Source organism: Scylla paramamosain, unplaced genomic scaffold, assembly GCF_035594125.1.
Source record: "Scylla paramamosain isolate STU-SP2022 unplaced genomic scaffold, ASM3559412v1 Contig160, whole genome shotgun sequence".
Taxonomy (NCBI): Eukaryota; Metazoa; Arthropoda; class Malacostraca; order Decapoda; family Portunidae; genus Scylla; species Scylla paramamosain.
The window spans coordinates 35881-49368 of NW_026973825.1; the positions used below are offsets into that span (position 1 = coordinate 35881).

The 13488-nt window shown below is 42.5% G+C and overlaps 1 protein-coding gene and 1 long non-coding RNA gene across 11 annotated transcripts in view; one reads left to right on the top strand and one right to left on the bottom strand.

Annotated features, from left to right (window-relative positions):
* The window catches only part of LOC135099627 (uncharacterized), a 30678-nt gene extending 28470 nt beyond the window's left edge, over positions 1-2208 (top strand). For all 10 annotated transcript variants that reach the window (XR_010268192.1, XR_010268193.1, XR_010268195.1 and 7 more), the window contains one exon: positions 69-2208. The gene's annotated coding sequence lies outside the window, so the exon portion shown is untranslated. The remainder of the gene's footprint in view (positions 1-68) is intronic.
* A 1562-nt stretch (positions 2209-3770) lies between these two features.
* Positions 3771-13472, bottom strand: LOC135099629 (uncharacterized). The gene is made up of 7 exons (XR_010268199.1): positions 12718-13472; positions 12349-12518; positions 11908-12171; positions 10414-10670; positions 7170-7339; positions 6352-6444; positions 3771-5473 (listed from the first exon to the last, which is right to left on the bottom strand). It is a non-coding gene; the product is annotated as an uncharacterized LOC135099629 (long non-coding RNA).
* Positions 13473-13488: the final 16 nt, after the last annotated feature.

Below are 13488 nucleotides of genomic sequence, written 5' to 3' on the forward strand. Positions count from 1 at the left end.
GTAATGATGTAATGTACTAAGTAGATGAAATACAAGTGGCATCTGCTAACACTCTTGATGTGGAACAGGAACCAGTGAGTCTGAGACACCCACCACCAGTGGAAAGGTGGCTGACGAGCGCCTCAAGCACTCTGAAAAGGTGGAGCAACAACAAGAAACAGAAAATTGCATCCATCATTCTTTGCCTGAGGAGGGAATTGATGCTCTGTTGACCCTTCACACTGATGTCCCTCATGAGGAGGGAGAATATGAATCCTACAGAACTTGCCCATAGGAAGACCAAAACTGTTACTGCTGCCACACTGCCACCACTTCCACTGACACCAAAAGCCCAACTGTGCAGAGAATCCTGGACCTCCGCAATGAAATGGAGTCCACCAGTCACCTGGAGCACTTTAGCCTCCAAAAGTTCCATCCGTGTCCATTGTGTTTGGGTAAACTTATCACTGTATAAGGGGACAAGTATCAGTGTATGGTTACTATATACTCATTTGTACTTAAAGATGTCATGTCACATCATTCTCTCTCTCTCTCTCTCTCTCTCTCTCTCTCTCTCTCTCTCTCTCTCTCTCTCTCTCTCTCTCTCTCTCTCTCTCTCTCTCTCTCTCTCTCTCTCTCTCTCTCTCTCTCTCTCTCTCTCTCTCTCTCTCTCTCTCTCTCTCTCTCTCTCTCTCTCTCTCTCTCTCTCTCTCTCTCTCTCTCTCTCTCTCTCTCTCTCTCTCTCTCTCTCTCTCTCTCTCTCTCTCTTTCTTTCTTTCTTTCTTTCTTTCTTTCTTTCTTTTGTTGCATATGTTACTGCTTTACATTCCTCCCCACAGTATTTTTTCATCTACTTTATGACTGCAGTAGTTTTATCATCCCAGTGTATGCTGTATCCACTCTGAAACTGTAATTCACCAATCAGCTCAAATGTGTCTCTGTTTTGATAATCATTAATTTGTTTCAGCTACACAACCACTCTGATAAGGGACAAAATCTACTTCACCAGTCATCTATGTCATACAGTCATATATATTCATACATATGACAAAATACTCTTCCTAAGACATTTCTTATTTTCTCTTCTCAAGTGACCTGTCCATCTATCTAAGGTACCACATAACATTTAAAACTTACAATATTGTGTTTAATTCATGAACACTTTTTTGTCTATCTATGGAGACTTGCGTATAGACTTGAAATGTATTGGGAGTTTTCTTTATCTCTCATTCTATACCTAACACCTGTTCCTAAGAATCCCCAGGTGATAGCCATGGTGACTGGCTGGTCTCCTACTGAGTGGCTGGGGTTTTCCAAAAGTGAGGGTTGGTGTTCCATACCATACCATGTGCCCTGTTTGTATTCCTTCTTTGTCCTCTGTATTATATTCTATGTAAAGATGGTGCTGGGGTGGGATCTACTTCTTATTCCCTAAAAGTGATGAGGAGTGACACTGGGCAGCATTGATTTGCTCCTTAGAGATGGCTGGGTTCCTGTGGATGAGTGGGCCATGCTGTGCTTTGTCAAGGATGGTGTTTGGTATTGTGATGACTCTTGCCACAATCAAGTGCCTCCCACAGAGTAGTGGAGTACCTATGTATGGTGTTGACCCAAGCTGTCCAGGTCTCATCCAATGCCTTAATATGATTTAGATGATCAAAATGGTTTAACTCACCATTTAATCAGCTGACTGATTTGAATGGAGAAGTATGTAATGTGTTGTAGCCTAACCATCCCTGCCAGCATGGTCAGATTCTTGGTAGTAACCTGAAATGCTCCTAGGTAGTGAGTATCATTGCACATAATGATCTTTACTTTGTCAGTAATTCAATGATACTGAATATTACTCTACTGGATTTTGCTCACCACTGCTTGGTAACTTTTGGCCATAATCCCAGGTCTGGAATGATATGAAGCCATGTTTTTACATTCCATATGAGACAGGCAAGCACTATGCTTTGCCTGACTGATACCTGTACTATACATTTATGACCCCAGGTAGTTCATCACTCTCTCTCTCTCTCTCTCTCTCTCTCTCTCTCTCTCTCTCTCTCTCTCTCTCTCTCTGTTTGGAATTATACTGTATATTAGGAAATATCATTAAAGAGTGTGTGTGTAAAAAGTGTTTGCATTATTGTGCATTTGATGTTATAGCCCCAGGTTCTTAAAGTTTTCTAGTTTCATGATTTATAAAGATTGCTATTTTTAATAAAGTTATTGAAATTGTTATTGAGTGTTTTTTATTGAACTCATTAGCTTTGTAATAGTGTGCGTCTCATCATGCATTCATTAATGATGTAGAGTGGAAATGTCCACTCCTATCATGCATAATATCAATGCATTATTGGTTTATGTTGTTATTTGTGTATAAATTGTAAAGTTATGCCAGTCTATTTTAGTACAAACTAAATATCAGCTGGAAGAGAGGACAGGTAATGGCACACTAAAACACAGGAAGGGACAATGATATAACCATCCAATTTAACAATACACAGAGGAAGAAGAATGAGAAAGCAATAAAAATGGATTATTTAATGGATGATTAATAGACCCTCATTTGTAATGTTATTTCAGGCAAGAATATTAAAAGAGACAGCTGGCTTGCCCTTTGTACTTGTTCAGCTTGCCCTTAGCACTTGTTCATACATGACAGAATGAGAGATCTATGGGTGGGGGTGACACCTGGAAATGGGTATGATTCATGAAGGGATTGATTGATTGGTTGACTGACTGATTAAGAAAAAAACGTAGCAGTGGAGGGTGGGGGGGGGAAGGCGCCCCCAACTTTCCAGTCATATATGGCGTGGAAGGGACAATACCAGCAAAGAAAAATATGAGAAAATGCATAATTTACTACAAAACCCAAAATGCGAAATAAAACCTTGCCAAATTGAACCTTCCCACGAAGGTAATGAATGGAGTTTTGATGCAATGAGCCACAGTTACTTAAAACACTCAACAAATATAACACCTGCCAAAAAAATAAAATAAATAAATAAAATCAATCAATAAATAAAGATAAAAACGCGAGAAAACCTTTAAATTATCACAACGCGAAATATACACACACGCTAAACTGGATGCGTCATTAATTAATACCCCCCAATAGTTTATAGCCCCTCCCCTATTCATTGCTCCCCCCCCCTCCCTGCCTTGAGGAACACCTTCACTTATGGCCTGCTGTTGGGTCAGATTTGAGCCATTTTAACCTCGAATTACATACAATACATACATACATACATATCGTCTCCTTGCAATAATTATAATAGTCTTCCTGGCTTAATTTTTGTTTATTCATTATTCCTTATGTATTTATTAATTATTTGTCATTTGTCTAATTCCTTGTTTTATTTAGCCTCGGTATTTAACTAAGCATTTTTTTTTTTTCACTTTCTGACTGTGGCCCTTGCAATGAATGGCTTAATTGTTTATTTACTGTTCCTTACGTGTTTATTGATTATATGTGAGTTATTTATTTGATATTCATGATTTTTTTTTAACTTCGTATTTCTTTATATGATAGTTTTATCTTTTCGTGTTTTCTGGCTTAAGTTTTGTTTATTACTCCTTGTTTGTGTTATTAGGTGTGTCATTAATTATTTGTCTTATTTCTCGTAGTTTAATGGATTTTTTAGCACTTTAATTATTAGAGTTCCTCACCAGTCATTTTATGAGAGAGAGAGAGAGAGAGAGAGAGAGAGAGAGAGAGAGAGAGAGAGAGAGAGAGAGAGAGAGAGAGAGAGAGAGAGAGAGAGAGAGAGAGTCTAAATGAATGATAAAAAAAATAATAATCAGTTACAGTATTTTATTTATAAACAAGAACAATTCATGATAATAATAATAATAATAATAATAATAATAATAATATTTAAATACAAGGAGGAAAATGTGTAATAATAATAATAATAATAATAATAATAATAATAATAATAATAATAACAATAACTGCTTTTATCTTACTCACACAGATAAATAGTTTTATAAATAGTTTATTGACCATAAACATTGTGTACATACACACAAAATTAAATAGAACAGATAAAAATTTCAAAATGTAGTCAGTGACACACAGAAGACTGGTGACAAAACCTACTAAAGCCCATTAAATGATTGGGTGTCTCAAGTTTCCACATCATCAGTGGAACACTGCTTCTGAGCACTCAGGGATGGACAAGCTTTTCATGGCTTGTGTGAATGGAGACAAGACGTGTAGGGGATTTATTTGTTCTGTTTTTTCTTGTCCTACTCTCTCTTCCTCCCTCTTGACTCTTCCTTTGCTTCATCCTACTCTTTCTCTTGCTCATTCTTTCTCTCTCTCTCTCTCTCTGGACTTTTCAGACATAGCTCCTTATGATTTTTTGGCAATCCCAAACCTGTTGACAGTATCCTTATCTGAGAGCCAAGGAGACCATGCAGAATGTGGCAGCATACCTATCATTGGTTGCAGAAGCGTTTGAGCAGTGGAGTGATGGATGATTGTAGGAATGTGGTGGCACTGCTATCCACCATGACATTCATCCACATAACAGAACCATCTCACATGGTGCATTCAGCCTCAGGGAGAGGAACCTCTGTAGCCTTGGGCAGTAGCCCTTGGTCAGGTTTGCTCCAGAGTCAAACCTGCTTACCATCCGAGAATACCTTGGGGAGGAATGAGGAAGCCTTTTGCTCTGAACCCATGAAAATTGTTCAACCCTATAAGGGAAAAATATGAATGTTGAACAAATTGATGAGAAATGGAAGGATTAATGGGCTAAGTGTGTTGGATTACAGAGGGCTTTCTTTGAAGGACATTTTGAATGATACCATAATTTTGGCCCTTAGCCCAAGGTTGGATACTTCTGAACCGTTCTTGCATTTTTAAGCTAAGTAATATAAAATGCTCAATTAACAAAGGAAGGATAATGAAAAGATAAAACAAATCAGGAATTATATCAATTCATAGCTTTATCATAGTTCTAAGTCATAAATACTACAAAAATTAGTCAATCTCTTCAGAAATAATTATAAGATAAGCTTTAATAATAAAAAGTATGTATAAATAGATGAAATGTTGTCACCTTCACCAATGCCGGCTTCTTGTTATTCAGCACATGCTTGTGCTTCCTGAACACCGGTCTCATACTGGATAGAGACAGTAATGTATGGAGGTTTGATGCAATACAACATTTTATATAAGGATAAAAACTTGCATAAACTTCCTGTTTGTGTTTTTCTACTAAGGTGCAATTGTTAGGTGAGCATTTGCAACTTCCTACACTTAAACCATAACATCCCTACTACAGTGGCTCAGAGCCACACCATCACTTGTTGCTTGTCCACTAGTAAATAAGTTTTTTGTTTGTTCATTCTCATTCCTTCCCTATTTAAAACATCATTCCATCTTGTCATGGCCTCTTGAAGATCTTGTTGGCTTCCTGTCACGACAGCGACATCGTCTGCATAGGCCAGCATGATCTCTTTATCCTCCCTTACACACACTTCCTTCAGGCATCTGTCCATGTATATAATGAATAGCAAAGGAGAGAGCATCAATTATTCAATTATTCAATTATTCCTCACACACACACATACACACACACACACACACACACACACACACACACACACACACACACACACACACACACACACAGGTAATAACAATAATATCTACCCTATATTGTAATGCACATTTTCATAATCACCACTGAATCATCATCATCATCATCATCAATATTTTTTATCAATAATATTAACAGTATTTATATATGTACATAGCATTACTATTATTACTACACACACACACACACACACACACACACACACGTACATACACTCACCTCTCGGCAGGGGTGGTGGGGAACAGGAGGAGGAGGAGGAGGAGGAGGAGGAGGAGGAGGAGGAGGAGGAGGAGGAGGAGGAGGAGGAGGAGGAGGTGGACGAGGAGGAGGAGGAGGAGGAGGAGGAGGAGGAGGAGGAGGAGGAGGAGGAGGAGGAGGAGGAGGAGGAGGAGGAGGAGGAGGAAGAGGAGGATTAACACTGTGTGAGTGACTGACAGACTGACTAACTGACTAACTCACTAACTGACTGAATGACTGACTAACTGACTGACTGAATGACTGACTAACTGACTAACTGAGTGACTGACTGACTGACTCACTGACTGATACATACATACATACAGACAGACACAAGTACACAAGAATAAAAAATAAAATACATAACTGAAAAATCATTGCAATACACAGACAGACAGACAGACCAATGACAGAAAGACAGACAGATGGAGACAAACTAAACAGATAGATAGATAGTGAAATGACCACACACACACACACACACACACACACACACACACACACACACACACACACACACACACACACGCACCTGTTGAACATAGTAAGCTGTGGCACCAGGTTCAGACGGCCGCTCTACACAGCCTCGGACGCCTCCTGTGCCAACTCCTTGCATCGAACGAACCTGTGTAGACATGAAAGTAAGCAAGCAAGTGTTTATGGCTAATTATAATACTCAATATGCCAGTATCATCTCCAGCATCACCATCTGCTCACCACTGGGGACTCTCCTGGGGAGAGTTAGGAGAGTGAGAGAGGGGAGGGAGAGAGAGGGAGAGGAGAGGAAGAGAGAAGGGGAGTCTTGGAGATGGTTTGGGGTGAGTCTGGGATGGTCTGGATACATTGGGAATGAGAGAGAGAGAGAGAGAGAGAGAGAGAGAGAGAGAGAGAGAGAGAGAGAGAGAGAGAGAGAGAGAGAGAGAGAGAGAGAGAGAGAGAGAGAGAGAGAGAGAGAGAGAGAGAGAGAGAGAGAGAGAGAGAGAGAGAGAGAGAGAGAGAGAGAGAGAGAGAGAGAGAGAGAGAGAGAGAGAGAGAGAGAGAGAGAGAGAGAGAGAGAGAGAGAGAGAGAGAGAGGCTGTGAAAGGCTGGAAGAGGCTGTGAGAAGTTGGGATGGACTGGAAGTCCATCCCAACAGTTTGGGACAGTTTGGGGTGAGTCTGGAATGGTCTGGATACACTGGGAATGAGATAGAGTGAGAGAGAGAGGCTGTGAGTGGCTGTGAATAGCTGGGAGAGGGTGTGATAGGTTGTGAGAGGCTGAGAAAAGACAGTGAGAGGGTGGAGAAAATAATGGGAAACTGGAAAAATGAAAAGGAGAGATAGAAAGAGACACACAGGTAGACAGACACACCTGTAGGAAGGGCTCCTTAATATCCCCTTATCAGCTGGAGGGAGGGCTACAGGTAATAATCTTTTCTTCTTCCTTATCCGTGCCTCCTCCTCGTCCTCCTCTTCCTTTTCCTCCTCCACCTCGTACTCCGGAACTGGCGACCCCACCACCGGCACCTCCGACATGGCCTCCTGCGGGATGGTAAGGTAGTTAGGGAACTGTCTGAGTTAGCGTGTGTGTGTATGTTGGTTAAGTTTGGTTAAGTGTTAAATAAAGAATGGTACTCTATATTAATTTCAATATTTATCTACTTATTATCTGTATTTTGAAGATACATGTACCATTTGAACTGTAAACCTTTGTAATTGTCTGTCTCCTGCACACCCAGCTCGTCAACACCCCTGTGCCTGCAAACGGGTCACTGAACATTAAATAAACTTGTCTCAGTCCCCTACATACACACAAGTGGCTGGCCAAACACTGCATCAACACAAACAATGGATAAACAGTGGGAATCTGCTGGTCTGAGTCCCCTACATACACACAAGTGGCTGGCCAAACACTGCATCAACACAAACAGTGAATAAACAGTGAGAATCTGCTGGTCTGAGCCCCCAAAACACACTAGTGGCTGGCCAAACACTAGATCAACACAAACAGTGAATAAACAGTGGGAATCTGCTGGTCTGAGCCCCCAAAACACACAAGTGGCTGGCCAAACACTAGATCAACACAAACAGTGGATAAACAGTGGGAATCTGCTGGTCTGAGTCCCCTACATAAACACAAGTGGCTGGCCAAACACTAGATCAACACAAACAGTGGATAAATAGTAGGAATCTGCTGGTCTGAGCCCCCAAAACACACAAGTGGTTGGCCAAACACTGCATCAACACAAACAGTGGATAAACAGTGGGAATCTGCTGGTCTGAGTCCCCTACATACACACAAGTGGCTGGCCAAACACTGCATCAACACAAACAGTGAATAAACAGTGGGAATCTGCTGGTCTGAGTCCCCTACATACACACAAGTGGCTGGCCAAACACTGCATCAACACAAACAGTGGATAAACAGTGGGAATCTGCTGGTCTGAGTCCCCTACATACACACAAGTGGCTGGCCAAACACTGCATCAACACAAACAATGGATAAACAGTGGGAATCTGCTGGTCTGAGTCCCCTACATACACACAAGTGGCTGGCCAAACACTAGATCAACACAAACAGTGAATAAACAGTGGGAATCTGCTGGTCTGAGTCCCCTACATACACACAAGTGGCTGGCCAAACACTAGATCAACACAAACAGTGGATAAACAGTGGGAATCTGCTGGTCTGAGTCCCCTACATAAACACAAGTGGCTGGCCAAACACTAGATCAACACAAACAGTGGATAAATAGTAGGAATCTGCTGGTCTGAGCCCCCAAAACACACAAGTGGCTGGCCAAACACTGCATCAACACAAACAGTGGATAAACAGTGGGAATCTGCTGGTCTGAGTCCGCTACATACACACAAGTGGCTGGCCAAATACTGCATCAACACAAACAGTGAATAAACAGTGGGAATCTGCTGGTCTGAGTCCCCTACATACACACAAGTGGCTGGCCAAACACTAGATCAACACAAACAGTGAATAAACAGTGAGAATCTGCTGGTCTGAGCCCCCAAAACACACTAGTGGCTGGCCAAACACTAGATCAACACAAACAGTGAATAAACAGTGGGAATCTGCTGGTCTGAGCCCCCAAAACACACAAATGGCTGGCCAAACACTAGATCAACACAAACAGTGGATAAACAGTGGGAATCTGCTGGTCTGAGTCCCCTACATAAACACAAGTGGCTGGCCAAACACTAGATCAACACAAACAGTGGATAAATAGTAGGAATCTGCTGGTCTGAGCCCCCAAAACACACAAGTGGCTGGCCAAACACTGCATCAACACAAACAGTGGATAAACAGTGGGAATCTGCTGGTCTGAGTCCGCTACATACACACAAGTGGCTGGCCAAATACTGCATCAACACAAACAGTGAATAAACAGTGGGAATCTGCTGGTCTGAGTCCCCTACATACACACAAGTGGCTGGCCAAACACTGCATCAACACAAACAGTGGATAAACAGTGGGAATCTGCTGGTCTGAGTCCCCTACATACACACAAGTGGCTGGCTAAACACTGCATCAACACAAACAATGGATAAACAGTGGGAATCTGCTGGTCTGAGTCCCCTACATACACACAAGTGGCTGGCCAAACACTAGATCAACACAAACAGTGAATAAACAGTGAGAATCTGCTGGTCTGAGCCCCCAAAACACACAAGTGGCTGGCCAAACACTAGATCAACACAAACAGTGAATAAACAGTGGGAATCTGCTGGTCTGAGCCCCCAAAACACACAACTGGCTGGCCAAACACTAGATCAACACAAACAGTGGATAAACAGTGGGAATCTGCTGGTCTGAATCCCCTACATAGACACAAGTGGCTGGCCAAACACTAGATCAACACAAACAGTGGATAAATAGTAGGAATCTGCTGGTCTGAGCCCCCAAAACACACAAGTGGCTGGCCAAACACTGCATCAACACAAACAGTGGATAAACAGTGGGAATCTGCTGGTCTGAGTCCCCTACATACACACAAGTGGCTGGCCAAACACTAGATCAACACAAACAGTGAATAAACAGTGGGAATCTGCTGGTCTGAGCCCCCAAAACACACAAGTGGCTGGCCAAACACTAAATCAACACAAACAGTGAATAAACACTGGGAATCTGCTGGTCTGAGCCCCCAAAACACACAAGTGGCTGGCCAGACACTGCATCAACACAAACAGTGAATAAACACTGGGAATCTGCTGGTCTGAGCCCCCAAAACACACAAGTGGCTGGCCAGACACTGCATCAACACAAACAGTGAATAAACAGTGGGAATCTGCTGGTCTGAGCCCCCAAAACACACTAGTGGCTGGCCAGACACTGCATAGGCACAGATGGGGAGCTGGTTTGGCCTGACAGCACCCTCCAGTATTCATGTAAATTCTGGCTACCATTTGCAATTCTATTTTGGGGAGCCACACCTCAGAGAGTCTCTTTTATTGAAGTTTTGTCCCCCCCACGGCTGGCTGGCCTACATAACAAAATAAATAGATAATGTTTTTTTGTCAGTTAGAGGACTTTTTCATCTCTACCTGTTGAAATAAGATTATCTCGGAAAGTTTAAAAATGATGCATTACTACTACTACTTACCCTGAACAATACCTCATCCTCAGCATCAGAGGACGGCCCCTCCCCCTCCTCACTGACTAACTGTTGTTGTTGTTGCAGTTGTTGTTGTAACAGAATCAACCTCTTCCTCTCCCTCTCTCTCTGACGTGCCTCCCTCCTGGCCTCCCTCTCTCTCCTCCTCCTCTCCTTCCTCTCCCTCCTCTCTTGCTTCTCTCTCTCTCTCTTGCTGCTGCTGCAATCTCTGGGTCCACCATGTCCTCGTTGATCCTCGGGATTTGCTGCAAAAGGAGGGAGAGAGTGAGTGAGTGGAAGTGGGAGAGAGGATGAGAGAGAAGGGTAAAACTATTATTGTAGAGAGAGAGAGAGAGAGAGAGAGAGAGAGAGAGAGAGAGAGAGAGAGAGAGAGAGAGAGAGAGAGAGAGAGAGAGAGAGAGAGAGAGAGAGAGAGAGAGAGAGAGAGAGAGAAATATGTAGCAGTAATAATAATAATAATAATAATAATAATAATAATAATAATAATAATAATAATAATAATAATAATAATAATAATAATAATAATAATAATATCAAACATTCTCTCTCTCTCTCTCTCTCTCTCTCTCTCTCTCTCTCTCTCTCTCTCTCTCTCTCTCTCTCTCTCTCTCTCTCTCTCTCTCTCTCTCTCTCTCTCTCTCTCTCTCTCTCTCTCTCTCTCTCTTTCTCCTAGTGCAACCTACACTCATAAATTATTTCTTGCCCCAAAAAAGCTAATTTGGAATAAGACAAACAGTAACAAGTCCGAACATAGCAGTGGATCTTAAACTCCTAGAAACTGGAGACATTACTGTATTCCAGACCTTGGCGTTTGTATACAAAGCTCTTAATACAAACACAAGAGACACGGGCTCATGATATTCAGTTAAGACAGACAGGTAACTTGAGGACACCCTTCTGCTGAACCTCCCGTGCCCAACAGAGTGTCGTCTCACGAGGAACCAAGCACTGGACCCGGCTCTCGGACACAGTTAAAAACAAACCATTACATTCCTTTAAATTACTGATAAAACAACACTTAACAAGTAATTATTCATTGTATTTATTAGTTTTCAAATTGTAATCAGCTCTACTATTATAAACATATGTAATTGTTTGTAATTTGTAATAGTTATTATTATTATTATTATTATTATTATTTACTTTTGTTATTGATATAATTCTTTTTTGCATGTATCTATAATTTGATTGGGTTAAAGTTATGAATTACTTACTAAATAATTATGTACTGTCTTTTTCTTTTTTTTTTCATGATAGCTGAATAAAACACTGGTCTTAAACCTTAGTGTAAAATATTCATTAGTCCACAAAGACCTTGTGCTCCATGGACTGGCCATCACATATCAGAATGTCTATATACCAGTCTGTCTGTATATATTAACACCAATATATATCATTTAATCAATCAATCACTCTGTAAGGAAAATATAGACAAATAAATACAATAACAACAGATGTATATACACTCTCTCTCTCTCTCACCTGCTGAGGAGGGAGATAAGCCAAGCCACAGCTAACCCAGGTGTGTGTGGCCCACCTCCACCTCCCATCACCCCCGCTGGCAGCACCGCAGGGGGGCAGGAGGGGGTGAGGGATGACTGGGCAGGGGTCACAGGGAGAGGGGTGGCTGGGGCAGGGGTCTGGGGCTGGGGTCGGGGGAAAGCCTGGGACTCCGACCACTTGCATGACCCGACCAACTCCAACGACTTCTGCCCCTAATACCTGCGTGTTGTCAGCTGGAACAACCTGAGAGGAAGGAGGTGCTCAGAAGTAGTAGTAGTAGTAGTAGTAGTAGTAGTAGTAGTAGTAGTAGTAGTAAGATTGATTTTCTATCTCTGTCTCTCCTTTCTGTATGTAAAAAACTCTCTCTCTCTCTCTCTCTCTCTCTCTCTCTCTCTCTCTCTCTCTCTCTCTCTCTCTCACCTGTATGACATTCCCTGCCTGCACTATCATGGGGAAGTGGGGCTGCGGGGCTGAGGCATCTTGGGGCAACACCTGAAGCATGTTCCCCATTTGAATAACCCTTGTTGTGGCGGTGGTGGCAGTGGTGGTGGTGGCGTCAGTCCCCTCGGCTGCATCGTAAGGTACTGGAACTGTTGGGAGGAGGGGGTTAGTTTGGGCGGCCACGCCCCGGGGACTTAGCCTTGGGAGGAGAGCGTGCCCAAAGGGGGCAGGGACCGGTTCTTGTAGGGGCTGCGGGCACACGCGGGAGGGCGGCCCTGGGGAGAAAGCTACTAGATTCGTTCAAAGCATATCTAAACCTAACAGAACACTATTTACAAATAAACCCACCTGTTATAATTAGCTTGTGCAACAGTTTGAGGGCGAAGGTAAGGAGTGAGGAGCCACTGCTTACAGGGATAGCCACTGTCCCCGGGAAGGTAGCATCCTGCAGGTACATGTTGTTCCTCAAACATCAGTTTGAGTGCTGACTTATCTAGTATTCTTGCATCGTTGACTGAGCCAGGCCACCTTGCCACAATGTCAAGAATCTTATAGTGAGCATCAAATACTACTTGCACATTTATGCTGTGATAGCGTTTCCTGTTCACATATACATGTTCATCGACATGAGGAGACACAATTCTTATATGAGTGCCATCAATCACTCCCACAACACCGGGAAACTGAGTTACTTGCATGAACTCTGCCTGTTTTTGCTGCACTTCACGCTGGGTGTGAGGGAAAGCCACGAACTGGCAGATTACTTCTGGGTCAGCCAGTGCATCAATTGTCTGTGATATTGCACGGCTGATAGTGGGCTGCGTTGTTCCAAAATCATCACAACTGCACTGTTGCATTTTTCCTGTGGCTAAATATCGTAATGTGATGGCCACCATCTCAGGGGTCAAGGCTCTATTTCTTTCAGTTTTACTTTGCAGCTTGTCTCTCACTATATCAGTCACTGCAACAATACCAGCACGGTCCAATCTGAATCTTTTCAGTAACTCAGCATCGTCGTACTCAGCGAAAATATCTCTTCTCACTCTGTAGGTGCGCCGCTGACGTTGTTGTGCCGCCTTCCTGCTAACGGCTGGGTTCATCATGCTCTAAATAAAATTT